The following is a 24,403-nucleotide window of genomic DNA, read 5'->3' as shown; positions in this document are numbered from 1 at the left end:
CCAAGGAAACACTGGAGGCTCTGCTATTGATGGTTTATAATAAGCTGGAGGCCACAGGATCTAAGGGGATCATTGGCAGCTCACAATGAGGTGCCCCATGTGAAGCCATATACTCTAAAATGTGAGTTATTTTTGTTCCTATACTTAGTATTCCAGCTGACATAAATGGGCAATGTACAGCTTTATGCTGTTACCTGAAAGTAATAAACATGTTAATTCAGTTTAGAATAGGAACTGGGATTACAGTTCATTATGTCCAAAAATAAAATCAATGCATGGGCCAGGCTGAGAGATACTGTCCTGTGGCTTAAAAAATTATAGATGATGAGAACCTGCCTTATTTAGGGTTATGAAGTGGGTGAAGGTGGTCTATTTGAAGGTTTTTACTTCCACCTTTTTCTTTGGAGTGCTTTGCTTGATCTATTATGATGAAGACATTCTTTTGTTAGATATTCAGTTTCCTTTGGGAAACATCATGTATTAGCTGCAGGTTAATTTTTCCTAGATAGATACATATTTATATCACCATCCTTTTTTTAAAAAAAAATTTTTAGTTGTTAATGGACCTTCATTTTATTTATTTATATGTGGTGCTGAGAATTGAACCCAGTGCCTCACACATGCTAGGCAAGCACTCTACCACTGAGCCACTACCCCAGCCCTATAACACCATTTCAAGATAATTTTATACTCATTGATTTAATTGCTTGTTCACTCTTTTGGTAGTTATTTATTCAGCAATTGCATGGTTTGCCAATGACCATGTGTTGGAAGTGATGGAGAATTGGAGATGGCTAGGAAACAGCCCTTGTCTTCAAGGAGAATGAGCACAAATATAAAAAAGCAGTATAAGGGCAGCATGCAGTATCATAAAGGGCTGGTAATGGAGAGAATGAACACACACTTTCAGAGAGGTTAAACAAAGACACAGAGCAATCATTGTCTTCTAACAGAGCCATAAAGAGGGAAAACTCGGGGAGAAGGGGGGTGAAATGAAGAAAGCCCCAATTGGAGGAAATAAGATGAACAATTTGTGAGTACACATGGGGTCAGCAAGTCATCAGGATCAGAGAGAATGAGGGAGTGAAGTTCAGATTCAACCGAGAATATCAGATTTGAGACCATGTGGCTAGGGGGGTGCATTCTTTGATGACTTTGAACTGAGAAGAGAGGGAGAAATGGCTAGACATATCCCCATCATTCAAATGTTAGTTACTTGAAGGTGGGATCTCTTGTAATCCTAGTGCCTACAACAGGAGGCTCATAGGAAGCATTAATAATATTTTGGACATGATAGTGAGTGCACTGAAAGTATGCCAGTTGTTTATTTAAGAAATCTATTTGCTTCCTGAATATGTGATGCACGCAAGTGATATGTAAAAATCCAAAATGTTTGTAAGATTATACATTGAGAGCTGGGGTGTGGCTCAGCAATAGAGTGCTCACATAGCATGAGAGGTTCAATCCTCAGCACCACATAAAAATAAATAAAAATAAAGATAGTTGTCCAACTAAAACTAAAAAAAAATATATTAAAATACCATTATAAATTGAAATGAAAGTGTTCTCTTTCCTATCCTGGTAACTATCTCTTCAACATTTAATTCCCCTTTAGCAGGTAACTAAAATTACCTGTAGAGAGTCCTGTGTTTGTGTCACCACAATTTTATATGCACATTTCCTACATAACAAATAGGAAACAAACAATCACATTCTGTATATAAGATTCTATGGAGAGTGCCGGTGAGAGTTCGGGAATAAAGAGTTGCTGTTTGAATCTACAAGTTTTTGTGGTGGCTTGGTTATTTTGTGCCCAGCCAGACTGCGGCATCACAAAATAACCGAGCCACCACAAAAACTTGTAGATTCAAACAGCAACTCTTTATTCTTGAACTCTCACCTGCACTCTCTACACGCAGGTTCTGGGAAAATCCACACACTCCACCGGGCTCCGCATCCCAAATACTCTCTGAATCCCGCGAGAACTCAAGGGAACTCAAGGAGTGGGTGCCTGAGGCAGCGAGAACTCAAGGGAACTCAAGGAGTGGGTGCCTGAGGCAGCAGGATACGCCCTATTCCCAGCAGGATCCACCTTAAACCTGGAACCGCCCTAAACTGGGATCCGCCCTGGTCCTTGAGCAGGGTCACCTTTCTCAAACATTCATGCAATGTCACTGCAAATGTCCTGGGTCCAAGGCAAGCCCATTTCCACAATGGAGAGTCCTCCCTCTAAGCAACATGGGGTAGGCTGACAAAGAAATTGCCATGCATCATTCCTACTTGGCTATGGCTCTCAGCAGTTCTACAGGGTGCTTCTGTTTTTACTTATATTATTATTTCTCATTATTAATGATTATTTCTCATTATTACATATAATAAGATTCTGTCTCATTCCTTTTTAACCATTGCCTATTATTGCTTTGAGTGGAAGCAGTATTGTTTATTTAAATACCACTCTAAACATAGACATTTTGACATTTTCAATCTTTTCCTAGTTAAAAAACAAAAACTAAAACTAAACATGGCAATGACCTCCTTTATAACAAGTATGCAGGACATATCTATTGTAGTATTTTTTTCTTTGTAAAATAGTATCATGAAATACGTAAACATAGGAGGAAATATGAAGAATCACAACAAAAGTCTTCACATTCACCTACATCCAAAAATAGTACAACATGAATAATATGGTTTAACTCCATATGTAGCCCTCTCCAATTCCACACCTGTTTCAGTCAGCTTTTTTGCTGCTATGACTAAAAGACTGATCAGAACAATTTTAGAGGAGGAAAAGTTTATTTAGGGGCTCATAGTTTTAGAGGTCTCAGTCCATAGACAGCCAGCTCCATTCCTTGGGTTTGAGGTGAGACAGACATCACCAGTGGAAGCATATGGCAGAGGGAAGTAGCTCACATGATAATCAGACAGCAGAGACAGAGACTCCACTTGTCAGGTACAAATATGTACCCCAAAGCCATGGTCCCATCACTTCCAGCCATACTCTACCCATCTTCAGTTACCACCCAGTTATCCCATCAAGTGATTAATTCACTGATTAGGTAAAGGCTCTCATAATTCAATCATTTCTCTTCCAAACCTTCTTCCATAGTCTAACACATGAGCTTCCGGGGGACACCTCACATCCAAACCATAAAAATACCTCTCTCTCCTTTAGGTGATCATCAGCTTAGTTATTGCCAGGGCTAAGTAATTGTACACATATTGCAGAGTCTTTTGTACTTCTTCTTTTCAAGAAATCAAAACTCATAACTTTGCCCACATCATGTTATATTGTCAGTGTTATTAATTTATAAGAGCACTTTATATGTCACTGAAATCAGCTCTTTGTGTAGAAAGACAAAAGGAGAATTTGTGGTGAACAGGGCAACTCTCTCCTGGTTGCCTGGTAATGAGCCAGAGTCTCCTCTTCTCCCTAATAATTTAGGCTGGACTTAAGTTTCCACTTCCGACAAGATTAGGAAGAGGTACAAGCAGTTTGCCTCCCCATGAGTGATGTACAATTCTACTGAGCAGCTTGGATTTGCATGTTTGCTCTCCTGCTTTCCTTATAGAATGGAAGAGCAGCTAGGAAGCAAAGAGAGTCTAATAACTCCTATTATCTCCACAAAGAGAATTCATTTGCATCTGACTCTAGGATACCTGCCTCCAATTGTCAAAAAAAGTAATTATGCAGTTTGCTGAAAGGGTCGCCAAAAGATGTATGCAATGCTAGTCCTGAGCTTTCTGCATGACCATCTGTGATATGTGTTGTGCTTAGTTTCTTTCCGGTTTGGCATTTGTTGGTTGACTTTGTCTTTCACCTTGAGAAATGTTCTGAATTTTTAGTATCTCATTTTATTTCTAAAATGATTAAAATTATATGATTATACTGGCAAGCAGAAAGTAGTGTCTTTTTTCTGAACTTAAAATAACTTCTTACGTATTGCTACACACAATGTATGATCATTATCTCAGGTTGATTTCTCCAAATATATAGTTTAATCCCACTGATTTCCTCTTAGGCAATTTAACATCTCAGTAATATTCTATAGAGACATGTCATTCTCCACTTTTAACTCTAGTGTGTGGTTTTATAAATTCTGTCTTCAAAACAGGAAGCATCATGTGCTCTAGCTGTTGGTTGAAATAGAATTAAGTGAACTTTCAGGTTAATTATTTGTAGGATATACATTTCTATCTTACTGAAACATTCTGTTATTTGAATTTAAAACATAGCAAGAACAGACTGAAAAAAAATTATATATATATATATAAACCTTCCATATACTTATTATTTGGCTGCAACTATCAGCAATTATAACCCTTCTTATTCCTTCTTTACTGTTGCATTATAACCTATTACCCCCACCTCTTCCAGCCATCCCCTACCCAGTTATCAGTTATTCTAATTAGTGATTAGTTCATCACGGGGGCCAATGTATCTGTATCAATGTTATTATGGTTTCTAGGACTTGTGCTTTCCTTAGAAAGGCTTTTCCATTCTGAAATTATTAAAAATTATTCTTCATGATATTTCTACCATATTTGTGGTATTATTTTACAAATGTAAAAGTTGCTAATATTATTTATAGTATTTATCTTAGACTAAGGTGTAATGAGCATATTCTATTTATTTTCTTCAGTTTGCCTTTTAAAAATCATTCCAATATCACTTATTAATTAATTCATATTTTCATTAATGATTTGAAATGACAAACTGATCATATATTAACTTATCTTACTGGATTGGGATTTTTTTCCTGGATAATGTGATAATTCCTTTGATCCAAATGGAATCTATAACATATTTAAATTATGAACTTAAAATATTTGAAAAATATCTGGTGAGGTTAATGTGTACTTATTTTTCTTCTATTTCATAATATTTCTGGTGATTATTGCTCATTTTTTTCTCAAAGTGAATTTTATCATCATCTGATTTCATTTAAAGTAAAATTCCATTCAGAATATGCCTTCAACAGATTGCTGATAGTGTTAAATGAAAGAGCATAAAACATATCCCTGAAAGATCTTCAGGTTTCAAGTATGTTCTTAATTAATGTGTGATTTACCGAGGAAAAAATATCTGTTAATATGAATTAGTTTAATTTATATATAAATTAAAAAAATATATTTTCCTCTCCTAGAACATACTCATCTTTGCTTAATGTATTCTTCATACAGATCTTGCATATTTATGGTTATGTGTATTTCTAAGTATTGTTGCTAATGTTATCATTATTTTATTTTATTGACTTTATGCCATGTCTCAACTAATTGTTGTGATTTTAATATTTCATGTTTCTTACGTTTTGTGATAAACAAATATAACCTAAAATATTAGTCATTTTCCTCCTTTCCAAAGGATTTTTTATATTTATCGATTCTTTGTGATTGCATTAACTAGCTTCTTTTATTCAGAATAAAATATGCATTGGTATTTTGTTCCTGACCTTAGTGAAATACATCTGGTTTAACTTCCTAGGATTATGGTTAGGGAAAATAAGTGAAGAAGTAGACATTTATAATGCTAAGGCGATGTCCAGCCTTTCTTGATGTGGGCTTGATAGGCTGAAAGATTCTGTGCCCCCCACCAAAGGTGTCCATGTTCCAATGCTCAGAATTGTAAACATGCCACCCTGTGCCCTATGTAGTACAAAGGACTTCTTATATGTAATTACCTTAAGGAGCTTGGATGATTTAGGTGGGCTCAATATAATCACAAAACCCTTATAAGAGGGATGCAGGAGGGTTAGGGGAGCTTACAGAAGCTAGACCAGGCAAGAGCCACCAGAAATGGACACAGGCCTGCCCACAACGTAGTTTTGGTTCATTTGACTCATTTGGGAATTCTTACACCAAGCATAGAGATAGAAATTTGTGTTAAGTGGTCTCATTTGTGGTAATTTATCACATCAAAAAGAATGTAATTGGGGAGAATATTCCAAAATGTCAATGCACCTTTATTGATGGTCTTTTATTTTTGTACTAAGATTGTATATTGACTTAAAATTCCATTTTAACTTCCACATAAGTGATGACATGTTTTTTATGTATAAATATGTTATTATTTTAATAATATTACTAAGATGGAACCATCTTTGTGTTTGTAGACTAAGTACTCTTTATCATGATACATTTTTAAAAAAATAGGCTACCTGCCAATTTTTTATTTATATTTTTTTCATCAATATGTATGGGTTTTTTCTTTTTAGTTTTCTTTTATATGAAATAGAATTAAGTGAACTTTTAGGTTAATTCTTTGTAGGATATACATTTCCATCTTATTGAAACATTCTGTTATTTGAATTTAAAACATATTATCTCTGTCAATCCTTTTGATATCAGTGTTATGATAAATTTACAAAAAGGAATGTGGAACATTTAGTTTTCTTTCTTTTTTTTTTTAATGCTCTGAAAGAGCTTGAAGAGTTTTGCAGATATTCTTTAAAAAAATTTGTTCAGATAGAAATTTGTGCCCCCACCTACATTCCCTGGAGAGATGGGAAAATAGTCTACATGTGGCTGAAACACAGGGTGTGACTCTGTCCCTGCTACCTTCTGCCACCTCGAAAGCCTCGATAGCGTCTCATTCTCAGCTCACTCCACATGTGACCCTCTGAATGCACTGTCTGGCTCTGTCCAACCGGACCCTCCCACAGACCCAGGTGAGCTGTCAGGCTGACTCTACTCCATGGAGAAGGGGCTCTGAGGCCTGCACAGGGTTTGCAGTCTTGAGAAATCCCATTCACTACCCAGAAGCTTGTTGTTCCTTCCAGAACCCTGTTCTCACCAACTCACTTGAGAATTCAGGATTCTTGATCACGCAGCATGGCAACTTAGAGATCTTATTTGTCCTTCTGCCCCTCCTTTCTCTTTTTTCTCTCTCTCCTTCCTCCCTCCCTCCCTACTTCTTTCCTTCCTTCCCTCCATCCTCCTTCCCTCCTGCCTGCCTTTCTTCATTTCTCCCTCTTCCTCACATACTGTGGGATATTCCAGTATTAGAAGTGGCATATAGACGACAATTTAGAAACGTAACCAGCTCCAGTGAGAATCGCCTCTGACTAGAAGGGACACAGGTGGCAAAGACTCAAAGTCATCCCCATGAGAGGTGCTTGAAGCCAGCTCCTGTCAGGAATACTCAGTGGCGATGAGTGCAAATGTTCTGAGTCTCTCTCAGCTTTGATGCCTTCCGCCAGAGGTTTGCATCATCGATGAGCTCTCGTTCAGTGAACGGGGAGGGCTTAACGAGAGGAAAAGAAAAACGGAAATACCTATGTATCCTAAATATAATTGTAAAGGGATGCAAGATAAAAGGGAGGAGAAATGGAAAGATGAGGAAGTAACAAACTACAGGTTGAAAAGGACAAAACACTCATTTCACATTCCCAAATATCAGGACCCCCTGACAATGCTGTGGCATCTTGGTTGCATCCCTGACCAATTCATGGGGCAACAGCAGCTTCTGCTCATGGACTTGCCCATCCCAAGCTTCCTCCTTCATGGACGCCCACCCCCCTGATCTACAGTCAACGTAGGTTTAATGTCAACAGCATGCTTTCCTTCACCAAGGGACTCTGGACATTTTCCCAACTGCTGCCTCGCTTTGCTGTTGGTGGCTGATGGAATCTGTCTCAGGACCCAGTCTATCCTTTCTGGCTCAATAAGTCTTTTTTTATTTCAGAAACCCATAAATTTTAGAAGTTTTGGTCTAAGATTGGACAGGGTGAAGACCTGAATGGAATCTTAACACTTTATACACAGAAACAGAAGAATGAGGAGCTGCAGAGAAAACGCTGGTGTGAGGCTCCTGATCTGCTGTCCCTTCCTCCCTCCATCCCTCTCCAGTCCCTCCTCAGCTGGGTTTCAGTGATATTCTCACCCTGCTGCTTTTCTTTGTATGGTCTTTCATCTTGATCTTTCAGGAGGCTCAGAGATGCTTTTTGCTAGAGCTGGCACTTAGCAGGGTCCTGCTGAGCCAGTCTGCTCCCAGGGGTTGTCAACACTTCCTGTCAGCAGCCTGTTCCTGTTCACCCTGCAGTCAGACAGCTCATGAAGTACAGCTCTATTGAACCAGGGCCTGGATGAAGGAGCCAGGCAGGTGGGCTGCAACAGCTGGTAGCATCCTTTGCTAACGGGGTGGGCCCTTGATATCAAGAGATCCCCGTCAGAGATGGGATGGGGTTGACACCCGAGGCATAAACAAGTGGGTGGATGAAGTACTGATTAACTCAGTTTGGCCCACTCAGAGGAAGCCTTCATTATCGAAGAATCACACTGAAAAAAAGTAGGAAGTATGATTTTTTAAAATGTTTTGTGGAACACTAAATTATTGACTTCTGAAAATGTAACTGTAATTATACTGCAATAGAATGGGAAGCAACTTCAGAAAAAATGCCTGTCAGACTACCTAAAGATGGGTATACGGGGACACAGAGACCAGAAAGGGACTTCCCTGGGCTATACATTTTGTGGGTTCTTAATCTGGAGTGGGTTTCTCAATCTTGGAGCTTTGTGAGCAGCACTGGGTCATCTGCTGTGGTGGGGCTGTCCTATTTGTGGAAGGTAGAACATTTGACAGCATCCAGACTCTCTACCTTCTCACTGCTCGCAACAACCCCTGCAAAGTCAAAACAACAGAACTGTCTCCAGATGTTTCTAAGGGCAGTTCCAGTGGAGAACCTAGTCTAGATTAGGCTAATGCTGAGCCTGTGTTGGAGTAAGGAGTTGGTGCAGGTCCTCTGCCTTTGGTCCAGATCAGGGTGCATCTAAACTTCTTGAAGAGGTGATAGACAGCTGGCAGCACCCAAGAGAGACCATGGTGGTGGTGAAGACAAAGGTTGGTCAAGTCAGAATTTAAGCTCTTGTCCATTTCACTGATCTCTGGGAGCCAAGTTCCTTCCCCAATACAGGGTACGAGCACTGTGCTCCACGAAGGATCTTTTGGCTCTCTTGCCACTGACTGATGTGTTCCCTTGTCAGCCATCACCACTGTGAACGTCACTTTCCCTCTTGTTAAATCAGTATTTGGGAAATACATTCCTCAATCTCATCCAGCATTTATAATACTGCCTGTTCATGTTCCAAATTTCCAAGTCAAATACACCTAGCTCCTTCCAACTCTTGAGTCCCACATCCCTGGGGATGAGTATGATCATATCAGATCAGATATTACAGAATAAAGCATAAGTTTTAGGTATGATTTCTGTCCAGGATCAAACCTAAAGATTGAGCTGGAAAGACAACTGAGTTGATAGGTATCATAGTGGTTGATTAAAGCAACAATCCCCAAATGAAAACAATAGTCCAACATTTAATTATTTATGTTAGTTGACCAAGAATGAGTGGTGGCCAGTGTGGCCTGGGTCCTTCAGTGCAACTCCCCTTGGGAACTTCTATGTGTTCACGGGCCCCTAAGACTGGTGTGGTGACAGCAGCTTTCCCCCATAAGAACCATCATGGAAGCCTTGGTAATTGCTTATGCTTCAACTTGAAGCACAACACATAGGATTTTTGTGGCAGCTAGATATCTCCACTTTCCTTGAGTCTACCCAAATTTCCAGCAGGTACTTTTGACTGATTTTCTGTATGTCTATTCTGATTTTAATAAGCAAAATGCCTTAATGGTTTCTAGAAAATCTGGGATATTTGCTCCTTTGGGGGGCAGCTGGAGCTCCAGTTAGCTATCAGCAAGCCCGTGACTTCATGCCATTTGAAAGGATCCACTATATTCCAGTGGAATGGAAAGGATGCCCGGAGATCAGGACATGAGCTTCTCATAGTCCTCAGAGGCCAAGTCGTTTAGCTCCCCTGGGTTTAGTTTCCAACATTTAATTATTTATGTTAGTTGACCAAGAATGAGTGGTGGTCAGAGTGGCCTGGGTCCTTCAGTGCAACTCCCCTTGGGAACTTCATTGTGTTCATGCACATCTGTACCTATGAACAAGTGATGTCTAGCTCCATATTGCAGGAGGTCAGGAACTCTGAATAATTTTTGTATCAATATAAGATGTAACAGCATGTCTCTGGAAGTACATTGATCTTTCCAACAAAGCAGATGGATACGTGGTTTAGAAGCAATGTAATAAATGGCAAGATATCAGAGCAATTAGAAAAGTAGAGAACAAAAAAAATTGTGCTCCATAAGGATTCATATTAAACAATTTTTTTCCTATTCTAGAACAAATTGTCTACTTATTTGAAATTTACCATTCTCCAGACGAGAATATTGTATGCATAAAACACATTTAGGTGGAGAACCAAATTTGTACATTGACATGTACTGTGAGCCTACATTCTAAATCAGACTGCTGCTGGATGCAAAGGAGTCAGTATCAGAGGTTCCCAAAGAAAACTTTGCTCATGTACTGCAGACCCAGAAACCATGTCCTGTGCCTCTGTGTGTTACACACACACACACTGCAAACACAGCAAGCCTGCATTCATATGCTTCCTCTTTCTCTGCCTTCCCAATTCTTCCATTTGCCTCTGAGTAGCACCCAAAATAGTAGCTGGCATACATAAACTATTCAGAAATATCGATCTAATTAAAAAAAGTGTGATTTTTACATTTATTTATCATATACAACATCATTTCATATAATTCTATTATTTCTTTGGTGAGATTCTTATTATTTTATTTTGGTGAACATTTTTTTTTTGTGGTTTGTTCTAGGCATATAATCATGATATCCCAAAATGCGTTTTGTCTCTTATGGTATTTACACTGATTGTTTAGTTTAATTTTCTTCTCTAGCTGTATTACCTAGAAACATCAAAACCAAGGGATATAAGTGCTTATGCAGGAATTACCTGTCTTATTTCTGATTTTAATGCAAGTATCTCTATTATTTCACTGTTTATGCCAATTTTCACTGCTAATGTTTGCAAATTGTTGGCCTTTGAGCTAACTTACTTAGCATTTTTATTAGAACAGACTTCTTGATTCCATCAAATGACTATCATCATCTGTTGACATGATTTTATGGTTATTCTCTTTTTTGTTTTACATAATGTATAGTGCTTATGGCTTAATCTGATAATAAACCATCATTGCATTCCTGAAATAACTCATCTTAGTTTGATATGTTATGCTTTTAATATATTATTGGATTTAATGTGAAAATATTTTTTAAACAATTATTATACCTATATTAATAGGTTAAACTTAACTAGTAGGTTTTTATCATAACGTTATCCTATTATCACCAAATTAATTAAGGAATTCCTGATTTTGCTTTGTGGCTTGGGATAGCATAACATTGAAACTTTTCTTTGAAGCTTACATAGCAGCCATATCTAATAACATGCTTTTATACAATCTCTGTGGCTATTGTTCAAGGACATAGCATAGAATTTTTTTTTCAAATCTCAGATGCCATTCATTATAAAAAAACCTCCATTATTTTATAGACTACTGGAGTGGGGGGGGGATGTCAACTTGTATTAATCATTGTATCATATGGTTTTTACTTTGTAGTTACTGAAATGACTTTTTTTACACATGTAGGAAGAAATTGTATCACATATGATTATTGATAATGTGGTAACACTCTTTGCATTCAGAATGGGCACTTTGATTTTGTTTTAAACTTAGAATCATAAATGGTCATGTTGACTGTATCAGCAAAGCTCTCATGTTCTTACTCATTTTTATTTGGTGGTTCCATATCATTTTAAGTACAAGGACATACAATATATTTTTCTTCTCGACTCCTAATCTTACCACCCTTAGTATTTTGAATTATATCTCTGCAACCTGCTCTCGGAAAATAACCTCCAATGAGTCAAAAATAACCTCTCTATGCTGTTCTCATGAGACCTCTTTCTTGAAGCTTACCCTTCAGCTTAGTTCTCACTAAGACTTTATCCCTTAATAAAGGGATATCAGGTTTTAGCAAACACATCATAAATAATTTATTTGGACTTTATCATCCTAAACCACATTCACAGAACCTTTCTCTACCTCTATTTCCCAACCATGATGACAGGCAGGATTCTCCTTCTTGGTCTTTCTGTCAAACTCAGATCCTCTCAAGATCTAAAAGGAAAAAAAAAAAAGCTGTGATCTTGCCTATAAGAAAAAGATTGAGGCCTCAGTGAGTGAGCAGAGGCAGCAGTTGGTGGGTCCTGAGATTTGTGACTGAGTTTTGCAGTTCGGGCTGACTCTTCCACCCTCTCCCTTTAAGGGGAAACCAAAGACAGGGATATGCCATGAATTCGATTTGCCTTTCTGGAGAAGAAGCCAGGCTGCTGGTGTTTCCTCACCCAACTTCTTCAAGAAAAGAGGAAGTCCACAGCACTGTGGAACCAACAACCGCCAGCTTCTGGGAATCTTATCCTCAGATTGAAGAATACGATTTGAAAAAAAAAAAAAATGGCCAGCTAAATCTTGGTTGATACTTTTAAAAAAATATTTTATCTTTACTTTGGAGATTAGAAGTTGTGATTTTCCTGCCAATTTAGTAAATAATCTATGTTACTGCTACAGTGTCCACCAAGTGAGACATGTTTGTGTGTATATATACCTATATATGCATACATATTATGTGCATGTATGTATATATATATACACACACACACACACACAAATGCACAAATTCTTTAAGCTAAATAAACACATTTGATTATGCAAACTAAATTGTGAATCAGCATTTTTTTTTCAGTTTTGTTCTTTAAATGCCATTTGTTAAATCACCCTTTCCTATATGAGAAAGCATATTTATTTTAAGTGCACTCACAGAACTGTTTCTGTGTATGAATTCTCTCTTCTGTTTTATTTTTCTTCACTTCTCTTTTGGTGCCATCACCACATCTTGATTTGTTGTTCTTTTATCTCATTTTTAATTCTTAACATTCATTTCTCTAAATGCACTTAATAATACTTTATTGAATTTTAAAAACCCTACTGTGAGATTAATGTAAAATTGCTATACTGATGAAGTTATTTGCATTAAAATAAATATTTATGAGATTCTATTTTCTTATTCACCAACAGGATTCTCTATGAATAACATGATAAACTTCTGGTTTCCCACCAAAAGTTTTTATCTCTCTCTGAGTTTATTCCTAAGGATTTTTATCATTCCCTTTCTTTGTTGTTATTGAAAATAAAATCTTTTCCTATGTTTTCCTTCTTATTAAAGTTTGTAATCACCTCTGATTGATTGGTAATTCATTTCCTAAAAAAAAGCCACTTCCAGGCACCAGGACCCATGCACTGTGGGACATCCAGTTAAGGTCAAGAGATGCTCCCTCCCAGACAGGTCCCGTTGCCTGTGCTGGGTGCTTGATGCTTAGTATTCAGTACTCCACCTTCAAAACATCATTTCTGTTTTCTAGCAGTTTCGTGTTGGCATGTGGCAGTGCTTCTTGTGACGATCCCAAGGACTGGGCATCGCCTGTTTAGTCCTCTTGGTGTGTCCACAGCTAATGGCACTGGTAGCTTATTTTTTCTTCCCCTTTTGTCAACTGGTTATTGTTGAAAAAAAATTGTCTATTTATTTCTGTTTCGTTGAATGCTATTTTGAAGGCACAACTCTCAATCGCCCAACTCTTAAGACTGTGCTGCACACAAAGGAGGTGTTCCGCAAAGGTGGAGGGAAATGAGACACACCAAGGCAGGGAGGTTCACACACTATCAACAATCAGATCTGGCCATTTTATCTGGGTCCTAGAAATTCTGGGTCTTGTTTTGCTACTCTTCTGGTAAAAATATAAAGAAAATTTGTGTTTCTTCTATCTTCATCATAGAAGACCTGGCTTCTTAATTTCATGGTCAGTCCACCCACAATCTGTCACTAGAACCCCGTGCAGATCTCTGAGTCAGCTTGCGCTGCCATAACAGAACCTCAGAGTCTTAGTGGCTTACACCACAGAAATTTATGTTTTCCCAATTTGCGAGACTGGAAGTCTAAGATGAAGGTGTCAGCATGTTAGGTTTCATTCTGAGGCCTCTTCTCGCAGCTTGTCTGCGCTCATCATCTCGCTGGATGCATCAACAACCTCTTTTGTGAGTTGTTTGAAGAGAAGGAACATGAAACTTTTCTAGTTTCTCATTTCTTAAGTGCATGGAAGGCCTTTTCCAGACCCCAAGTAGCCCTAACTACTTGCCAAAAGCCTCCCCTCCAGGAATCACCACACTGGGGGTTAAGAGCACCATTTCTCTCTCCCCTCCTCTATTCCTGCCCTTGCCAAACCAGTCTGTCTCCCTGGGCATAATTACATCACCTGCACATCGCTGGGGCATCCAGGGACTGGCTGGGCCTGAGAGCACAGGCTGGGCAGTTGGGGCCTTGCAGAGGACCTAGAGGGCAGTTTGAGTCTATGAGGTTGTGTTCTCACTTCCCTCACGCTGCCCATGACCAAGCCTCAGATGTAGGGAAAGAGCTGGTTCCGCCCTAGGGCTGTGATAATTAATGTCCCTTCTACTAATTACAGAACAAGGGCCTGGCCAGCCTTCTCTCTCAGGGAGGTTACCTGGCAGCCCTCTAAGACTCTTCTTGTTTCTTCATCCTGGCTCTGCACAATTCCATAGCTGGGGGCAACAATGCACACAGGCCGGTCCCTGATGGCTGTTTGCAGAGTACTCCTCTGAAGTTACTGAATCCTTCGCAACAACCTCTGAGTCTTTTGTAAAACTGAGCTTGAGTGGAAGAAGCAACAGATCTGAGACTCAGACATGTTAATTCAAACTCTATCAAAAGCTGTGCAATTTGGCAAGTTAATTTATCTCTCTGAGTCCTAGTATTATCATCTGACATACCAAGAAGTTCATATTTAACATAAAATATATCATTTTAAGCACTTGGTCCATAGTAGCAAACCTATGACATAAAAATAATAAGGGACCTCTTAATCATTTCTTATTCCTCCCACTTGACTTATAGAAAGTAGAAGTTGATTAATTACTTGTTGGATGAAGAGGAATGGAATTAGGGCAGGGGATACAAACAAAACTGATTTGACATTTCAAACACACAGAGTCATTAAAAACTGCCTGTATTATTTCCTAACTGCACAGTTTTGCTGTACGTCCGTTTTTCTCTTGGCTAGAAAGCAACATGTAATAGGCTGCTACCCCTGCTCTTCATTTTAAAGGGCAAAATCTTTGGAGTATAAGCCAGGTAATTCTGTTTCCTTTCTCAATTTCATGAGTTCAAAGGCTCCAAAGGAATCTGTCAATGAGACCTCCAAATAGCAATTGGGATTGGTATATGTTCCAAAAAGGAATAAATGGTTGTGGCAAGAAATCCCACTATTTATGGAGCACATACCATGTTTCTTGAAGTGCTCTAGGTGTTGGGAATAAAAGATGAATAAGACCTGGCTTCTGCCTGTAGAACCTCACAGTTTGGAACAAGACAGCGACAAATACGAATTAAATACAAGGTGATATGCACTGTGCTGCGAATGAGACCCGTATGAGTTCAGGGAGAGCCCAGAAAGAGAGGGAGAGCTGCCTGGGACTGGGAGGAGGAGTGCAGCTTTTCACTAAAAAGGTCTCCTTCGTGATGAGCCCACAGGAGGAAGTCCAGGAAGAAGTCTTCAGCCAAGGTCTCCCCTCGCTCCAGAGGGTGTAGGGCATGAGGAGAAGATTGGGAGAGAGAGTTCTACCTCAGTGTCAACCCAGCTAGGTTGAACAAACAAGTGCACAGTCATTACAAATGCATTACTTAGAGGAAGCAGATCTGAAATGCAATGCAGGCCCTTAACTCTCTGGATCCTCCTGCTTACTTAGGCTTTGAGGAGACCTTTGAGAAGAAGTGGATATGATGCATCCTGCAGGCTCCTCAGAATGACCTTGCTGAACATGGTCATCTATAAATCCCAGGCTGGGTGGAATATCAGTGGTTCTACCCAGTAGAAACAATTTGAAGCAAGTGAAGAGCAATCTTTTTGAATTAATGAAACACTGGGAAAATATTTTTAATTCATTTTATTGCTTCCAAGTATTCCAAAGAGCTCAAGTCCACTAACCACGCTAGCAAGTGCTTTTGTCAATAGATAAGCTGGTTTTGAAATCCGGTTCATTGTGCAATGCAAAATTGTCTGAATCTACCTGGAATGAGCTGGATCCTCCAAGCAAATCAACAGCAATAAAAAAGTATTCATCAGTTGAGCTAACTCAAGTTTTGTAAAAGATGAAAAGAAAATTCTCTTCAGATCATAATGGTTTCCAAATTAACAGGCTATTGTGGTGGATCCCTAGTTCTTTCAGGAAGTCTCACCCAAGGTGGACAGACTAACTGGCAGTCTCAGACTCTGGTGAAGAAAAGTGTCCCTATGGACTCACATCCTTTATCCTAGAATAGAGACAGCCTCCAGAACCAGGGATTCTATAAGCCTGCTCTGAGTTGGTGGCACAGGTGACTGACCCTCCTGACTGCATCATTGATGATTCCTGTCCATGAAGAAGGGTATGGCAATGGTTACGTTTGTGTCTGCATAACATCCCAGAGAGAATCAAGAGAGCATTTGGAGGAAGGTGCAAGGATGAGCACTGAATGATAACCGGCAGGAGTGGGTTCCTCCTCCTGATTCTGCCACACCTTCATCACGTGTCCTTACCTCCTGTCTCCCTCAAAAACGTTTCAATCTTCCAAAAATACATTAGGAAGGAAGTAGACATGTGGCTTTCCTACAGATCCCAGAACTGCAATGCATTCATGTTTGATGTTAAATTCTCAGTTTGTTTGGTTAATGTATTTGGCAAATTCATGAAGAAACAATGTCAACTAATTCAGCTCTACCCCCGAAGTTGGAGTTCTTGATAACAGAGATTTTCATTATCTACCCAAGGTCGCACTGTAATTGGTGGCCAGAACAGAAATCCTGTCTCACTGCTCTTTCTTCTACCCTGTGACTTGCCCAGGAAGGTGATTAACTGGATCCCACGGAACCCCCCAAAGATGCACAGCAACTTATATGGATCAGATAATCAGCAATTAGGTTTTCCCCACTTACTTGGGCTCTTATAAATTTTTTCTCTTTGGCCTTTGCTTTGCCCTTTTGGCGACATCAATGCCCTCACTTAAATTCAGCTGCAAGCCAGGATCAGCTGCAGCAGTTCTCTAGAAACAACAGGGATGAGTTGCTACGACTGTCCACAGCTCCAATGACCACACCAAATATTTGCTTCCCGAGATTTACCTAGCTAGGTAGAAGGTCTTGGTGGAAATGTGCTATACATGATGAAGAAAGAATAGAGAGAGCTTTTATCTCTCCAGTTCATAAGGGTTATGAAGCTCTTACACAGTCTTTCATGTTGCCAATTTGATTTCTTCCTCAAAAATAGCAAAGCAGCAGGAACAAGGGAAAACCGGGCTATGCTCCCTTATCAAAGAAGAATATGGTGAATAAATAGAAACATTAGTTGAAAAAACATTAAGTCAGTTTCAAAGTCTGGAGCTACATTTGTGTTTGATAAAAATAGTGCAGTATTGCCCCCCGATTCAATCAGAAAGTCAAGAGCATAGACCAGAAAGCTGGCAAATAAGTGGAAATAAGCCAATGAATAGGGGGAGACTGAAATGGAAGAACTGATGGAAGTTGGAACTGGATAAAGCTGGCAGGTGTAGGTATTAGTGAATTTAGTTGTAGTAGTTGGCGTCACAATTCACAGGGCAAATTTATCTACTTAATAGCCTTTCATTAGTAGCAGTTTATAGCATGGGAATGGAAGGTTAGGCATTCCTTTTCTGATTCTATATATGAATGAATATGAATATGAATATGAGTATTAACAAGAGAGACCAGCTGGGCACCGTGGTGATTCCTGCAATCTCAGTGGCTCAGGACGCTGAGGCAGGAGGATCACAAATTCAAACCCAGCCTCAGTTACAGGGAGGCATTTAGCAACTCAGTGAGACCCTTCTCTAAATAAAATACAAAATTGGGCTGGGGATGTGGCTCAGTGGTTGAGTTCAATCCCTAGTAACTCCCCCCACCCCCTGCCAAAAAAAGAGACAGATGAAATTCTCACTCTTAACCTATGGATGAAATTCTCACTCTTAACCTATGGGTGGAAACACTATTATATCTGTAACCAAAAACAAGATAATTTCTGATACTGGGGGAAAAATGACATGGTTAAAATAGAAAATACTGATAATACCAAATGCTGGTAAGGACATAGATCAAAGGGAACTCTCATCCATTGCTAGCAGAAATGCAAAATAGTACAGCCACTTTGGGAATATTTGGCAGTTTCTTAGAAGGCTAAACAGTTTGACTGTATGATCCAACAACCAGGTAAATACTCAAATGAATTGAAAACACAAATACCTGCAAAAATATTTATAGCAGTGTTTTTCAAAATTGCCCCAAACTGGAAGCAGCCATGATGCCCTTCAAAAGGCGAACGGATATACAAATGTGTGCATCCTAAGAACAGAACATAATTCAGAAAATATAAAGAAATGAGCTCCCATCCTACAGGAAAACAGAGTAAGCTTAATAGGTGGTAAGGGAAAGAAGCCACTCTGAGAAAGCTCTAGTGTGTTATCCCAAATATCCAATATTCTAGACGGCAAAACTACAGAGATATGAAGTTTGCAGGGGTTCAGGTAGAGCCAGTGATGAAGGGGTGGAGGACAGGGGATGTTAAGGACAGTGGAACTATTCTGCATGACACTGCGATAGTGGACATATGACATTATGCATTTGTCAAAACCCATAGAATGTACAACACAGAGGGGACCCTTATGTACACTATGAATATTAAAGAATAAGAATGCATCTATATTGTTTCTTCTATTATAACAAACACACCAGACTGATGCAAGATAATGAAAATAGGAAGAACTGAGCAGGGGGCTGGGCAGGGAGAGGGAAAATATGGAAATTCTATTACTTATAAGTATGTGTAAAACTAAAACTGCTCTAAAAATAAAGTCAATTGATTTTTTTTAAGCCTTGACAATAAAGAATCCCATGGTACTAAGAACACACTGAGCAAGAGAGAGGAGGGACGGTCCTATGGACTGGGCTCTCCATTCCAGGCTCATCTACTTCCTTTACATTATTTATGGAGGTGGACCCATCATTTTTGTGAAAGGAGACTGAAGTTCAGTGTGAAAGAGAGCTAACTAGCAGCAGGGAGAGGGTCTTCTGGAAGAGCTCCATGCCCTTTTCACGTCTACCATGATGGCCGTAGAATTTAAAATTAAGACCTCAAAGATTAATGGGCTGACACAGAACATTCTACCCAACCATCTGCCCCTTTGGAAACAAGTCTAAGTTCATTTTTAACTTGGGACAGGGCCTTGTGGATGCTAGAGTTCCAGGCCCATTCAGCTGGCTCATAACTCAGCACCTCTGGGCTCTCCAAAGAAGAATGGGTGCCAACTGTCGTGCCTGCATGAGCCCATCAGCATCAAAGCAGGAACCGTGCTATGGCTCTTCCTGCTGCCTGGCAGTGCACCCTTCCTCCAGACCACTGCTTCAGCCTCATATCCTTTAAACATAAAATAAAACCAAAGATGCCACAGTAGTTTTCATTCTACCTACCTACATTTTCTAAAGCACTATTCTTCCAACCTTGTTCTTTGTCTCTGCAGCCTTCAGCTACCTTAAAATTCTTGGCCAGTAACAATAGGCAAAACCCAGGGCAAGAAGCCAGGAGACAGAGCTTGACCTTTCACTTAGTAAATAAGAAGATGGAGAAGAAGGAATATTGACATATGGATTTGCAGAATATTTTTTATGAATTTTTCTTGAAGGGACTAGGAGGACAGAAGGTAATTATTCCAAAAGAAGAATTCATACTTGTAGCAAAAAGCAGACTGCTTTAATGATTAAAATAATTTTATTTATTTATTTTTTTAAAAAACAAGCTTTCTCTTGAAACTTACAGTTTGAAATAAAAGCAAAATGCTTAACTCTAAACTATTAAATTATTGGAATAAATTAGAACAATTCTAAATTAATGAAGAATAAATAAATAGTATATCTGTTAGCAGAATTTTTTTCTTCAATTTGATTTAAAACCCAAACTCCACATTATTTCCTCTCTATTAATTCTAAGATAAGTTTACATAACTCCATGGATCCCAGGTACCTGCATGACTTTCAGAGACTGACCTTTTCATGAAATGGTCCTATGCAATGGCCAACATTACTTATCTGAGTCTCTCTTGCCTCAGGATGACTGTGAGTTTTATGTGACAAGATGTGGTGACATGGAGCTACCTGATGGAGGTTTAGAATCTTACTGAAGATGAGACCAAGTCTGAAAGATACTATCAGCTCCTTTATGGTTTCTCCCCAAAGTGTAGATTCTTTTTTTTTTATTGTTGGTTGTTCAAAACATTACATAGTTCTTGATATATCATATTTCACACTTTGATTCAAGTGGGTTATGAACTCCCATTTTTACCCCGTATACAGCTTGCAGAATCACATCAGTTACACTTCCATTGATTTACATATTGCCATACTCGTGTCTGTTGTATTCTGCTGCCTTTCCTATCCTCTACTATCCCCCCTCCCCTCCCCTCCCCTCTTCTCTCTCTACCCCCACTACTGTAATTCATTTCTCCCCCTTTTATTATTTTTCCCTTTCCCCTCACTTCCTCTTGTATGTAATTTTGTATACCCCTGAGGGTCTCCTTCCATTTCCATGCAATTTCCCTTCTCTCTCCCTTTCCCTCCCACCTCTCATCCTTGTTTAATGTTAATCTTCTTCTCATGCTCTTTGTCCCTACTCTGTTCTTAGTTACTCTCCTTATATCAAAGAAGACATTTGGCATTTGCTTTTTAGGGATTGGCTAGCTTCACTTAGCATAATCTGCTCTAATGCTATCCATTTCCCTCCAAATTCTAATGATTTTGTCATTTTTTAATGCAGAGTAATACTCCATTGTGTATAAATGCCACATTTTTTTTTTATCCATTCGTCTATTGAAGGGCATCTAGGTTGCTTCCACAGTCTTGCTATTGTGAATTGAGCTGCTATGAACATCAATGTAGCAGTGTCCCTGTAGCATGCTCTTTTTAGGTCTTTAGGGAATAGACCGACAGAGAAGGGGAATAGCTGGGGTCAAATGGTGGTTCCATTCCCAGCTTTCCAAGAAATCTCCATACTGCTTTCCAAATTGGCTGCACCAATTTGCAGTCCCACCAACAATGTACAAGTGTACCCTTTTCCCCACATCCTTGCCAGCACTTGTTGTTTGACTTCATAATGGCTGCCAATCTTACTGGAGTGAGATGGTATCTTAGGGTGGTTTTGATTTGCATTTCTCTGACTGCTAGAGATGGTGAGCATTTTTTCATGTACTTGTTGATTGATTGTATGTCCTCCTCTGAGAAATGTCTGTTCAGGTCCTTGGCCCATTTGTTGATTGGGTTATTTGTTATCTTATTGTCTAATTTTTTGAGTTCTTTGTATACTCTGGATATTAGGGCTCTATCTGAAGTGTGAGGAGTAAAGATTTGTTCCCAGGATGTAGGCTCCCTATTTACCACTCTTGTTGTTTCTTTTGCTGAGAAAAAAAAAAACTTTTTAGTTTGAGTAAGTCCCATTTGTTAATTCTAGTTGTTAACTCTTGCGCTATGGGTGTCCTATTGAGGAATTTGGAGCCCGACCCCACAGTATGTATATCATAGCCAACTTTTTCTTCTATCAGATGCCGTGTCTCTGATTTGATATCAAACTCCTTGATCCATTTTGAGTTAACTTTTGTGCATGGCGAGAGAAAGGGATTCAGTTTCATTTTGTTGCATATGGATTTCCAGTTTCCCAGCACCATTTGTTGAAGATGCTATCCAAAGTGTAAATTCTATTGGTAACTGATTAAGAAGTCTTTTCATTGCCATTACAGGGAATTGTATCTCTGAACAACTCTAATTATCAAGTAGTTTTAAATAACCAGGCAAATGTTGTCTATCTATAACTTGAAACCCATAATCTGGAAGCTGATCGTTGAGTTTATCAAGTTCTTCCCAGTGATGACTCTGCAGATAGTTTGTAAACATTTCTTAGTCTATAGAAAACCTTCTCAGATATTTCAACCCATTAACATCTTAATTCAATGTATTTAGTGTGATCATTTTTCTTATTTTTTTATTTTTATTTTGAGACAGGGTCTTTTTTTATTGATTGTTCAAAACATTACAGAACTCATGATAAATCATCTTTCATACATTTGACTCAATTGGGTTTTGAACTCCCATTTCTACCCCAAATACAGATTGCAGAATCACATCTGTTACATGGTGAGTTTATTATTTAATTTAAATGTTAATGATGTCAATGATATTTGAGTTATTTATGTGTGTACTTTATGACTCCCCTGCTAAATATGTAAATGCCAGGAAAATTAATATTTATTTTCCCCTTTGCTATTCTTATTGCTTAGAGTAGTGCCTGTCACATACTAGGTCCTTAACAAATATCTATGGAATACAATTGAATAAATAAATCAAAGTATCCTTTCTTCTTGAAATCAATATGTAAAAATAAAAATAAGAACAGTAAATCATCCAAAGTTCTGTAATACGGAAAAAATAACATGTAATGAATAATTTCCCAGACCTTTTTATGTTTAAAGGGATGAAGATATAACTAGATTGACGATAGGTTAATAGTATGATGAACAGAAGGACAGAAATATGTATAAATAAAAATATTTTAAATTTGGTAAAAGAACACTAATAGTTCTTTTAAACTAAAAGTGTCAAACTTAATTGAAATGAGTTTAATGAATGTGAAGAAAGTAAAATTTTTCTGTAATTTCTGAAAAAGAAATATTTGGTAAAACAGATGAATATCTCTTTTGACATTAAACTTTCCATAAAAAAATCCTTCTAAGAAAAAATTATAATTAAGGCCATAAATTAATAGCATTTTTAAAAAGCTGCATGAGTTAACTTTAGGTCAGATAATTGGACTTCCGGATATGACAGCTATTGAGAGTTTAGGTTAAAATGAGGTATTAGTTAGAATTCTGCTGCTGTGACAAGATACATAAGAAAATCAATTTGAAGGAGGTTTGGTTAATATTCATTTCAGAGATTTTGTTTCAAGATCTCCTGGCCCCATTTCCTCTTAGGTCTGTGGCAAGGGAAAACATCATGGAAGAAGGATCTGGGGGCAAGGAAATGGCTCACCTCATGGTGGCCTAAAAGTAAAAAAGAGAGAGGAAGGGGTTGGGGTGCCAATATCCCCTTCAAGGCCAAGCCCTCGATAAAGCCTTAGAGAGACAATCCAGATCCACGCAATAACAGCCATTTGGATACACTCTTCAATTCGGTTCCAGATTTCAGGCTTTATTGCATATATTAGTTACATTCCTTTTTCAGGATTCATTGTATTTTCTATTTACAATTCATAATTCTCACAGGGTTTTGGTCTTTGTTCTATATTTTATAGTCTTTGCTGCTTTTACCATAGGATCTCCCATTCCATTGTCTTTATCTATTGGTGGCTTTGATTGTTTAGTTGTTAATTCAAAAAGGGTTTCTAAGGGTTCTATTCCCTAAGTTCTACCATATTAGCAAACTCCTGTTTTTTGCCTTCATATTTCAGTGGCAACTTGACTGGATATAATATATGTGGATTTCCATATTTGTAGATTACATTTTTTTTCCTTATAACATTGTCAGCACTAGGCCATTATCTTTTCGTATTAGATGTCATGGAAAATTCCGAGGCTTCTCCCATCTTTTAGGTGACTGCTTTAGTCTACATATTTGCAAGAAAAAATGTTTTTTTTTGCTCATCATATTAAGTAACATATCCACAAAGATATCACTCATTTTCAATCAAAATGTATCAATTTTTCATGTGTGGGAAGTATATTTTTCATCTGAAAAATTAAGTTCTTCTTTTATGTTAGGGTTATTTACTTCAAAATATCTGTTACCTTTATGTTATCTCCCCTCTATATTTTATTTACTTATCTTTTTACTTTAAATGAAATACTTTTCATTCTCCCATAATTTTTAAATGTTTTTAATTCATCATCTCATTCATTTCAAAATACATTTCAGCACTGACCATGTCCTGAAACTATTCTCATTTTCAAAGAATAAAAATATTGTCCCTGCTTTTACTCGGCAGGGTGGCTCTAGACCCTCTGCACTGAGCATTACTGACTCCATCACTCCTACTGAATCTAGGGGATATAGTATCATTTCACCAACTCAGACTTTCTGACCCACTGAAACTGGCAATAGTAACCATAACGATAACTAACACTGCAGTTTGATCCTCACAACCAACTTGTGGAACATTACAGAACACTGCTGTTTACAGATGAGGCAAACAGAGAAGAGAACATCGAAGTCATTCACTCAAGGTCGTAAACTGAAGGTACAGCAGGAGAGAGATTTCTGCCTGGGTGCTTCTGACTCCACATTGTATGGGTTTTCCACTGCTCTAGGGTCCTTCAGTGACTGG

Source organism: Urocitellus parryii, chromosome 12 (assembly GCF_045843805.1).
Source record: "Urocitellus parryii isolate mUroPar1 chromosome 12, mUroPar1.hap1, whole genome shotgun sequence".
NCBI lineage: Eukaryota > Metazoa > Chordata > Mammalia > Rodentia > Sciuridae > Urocitellus > Urocitellus parryii.
The sequence above is the reverse complement of the archived record's forward strand: the minus strand, read 5'-3'. Positions refer to the sequence as shown.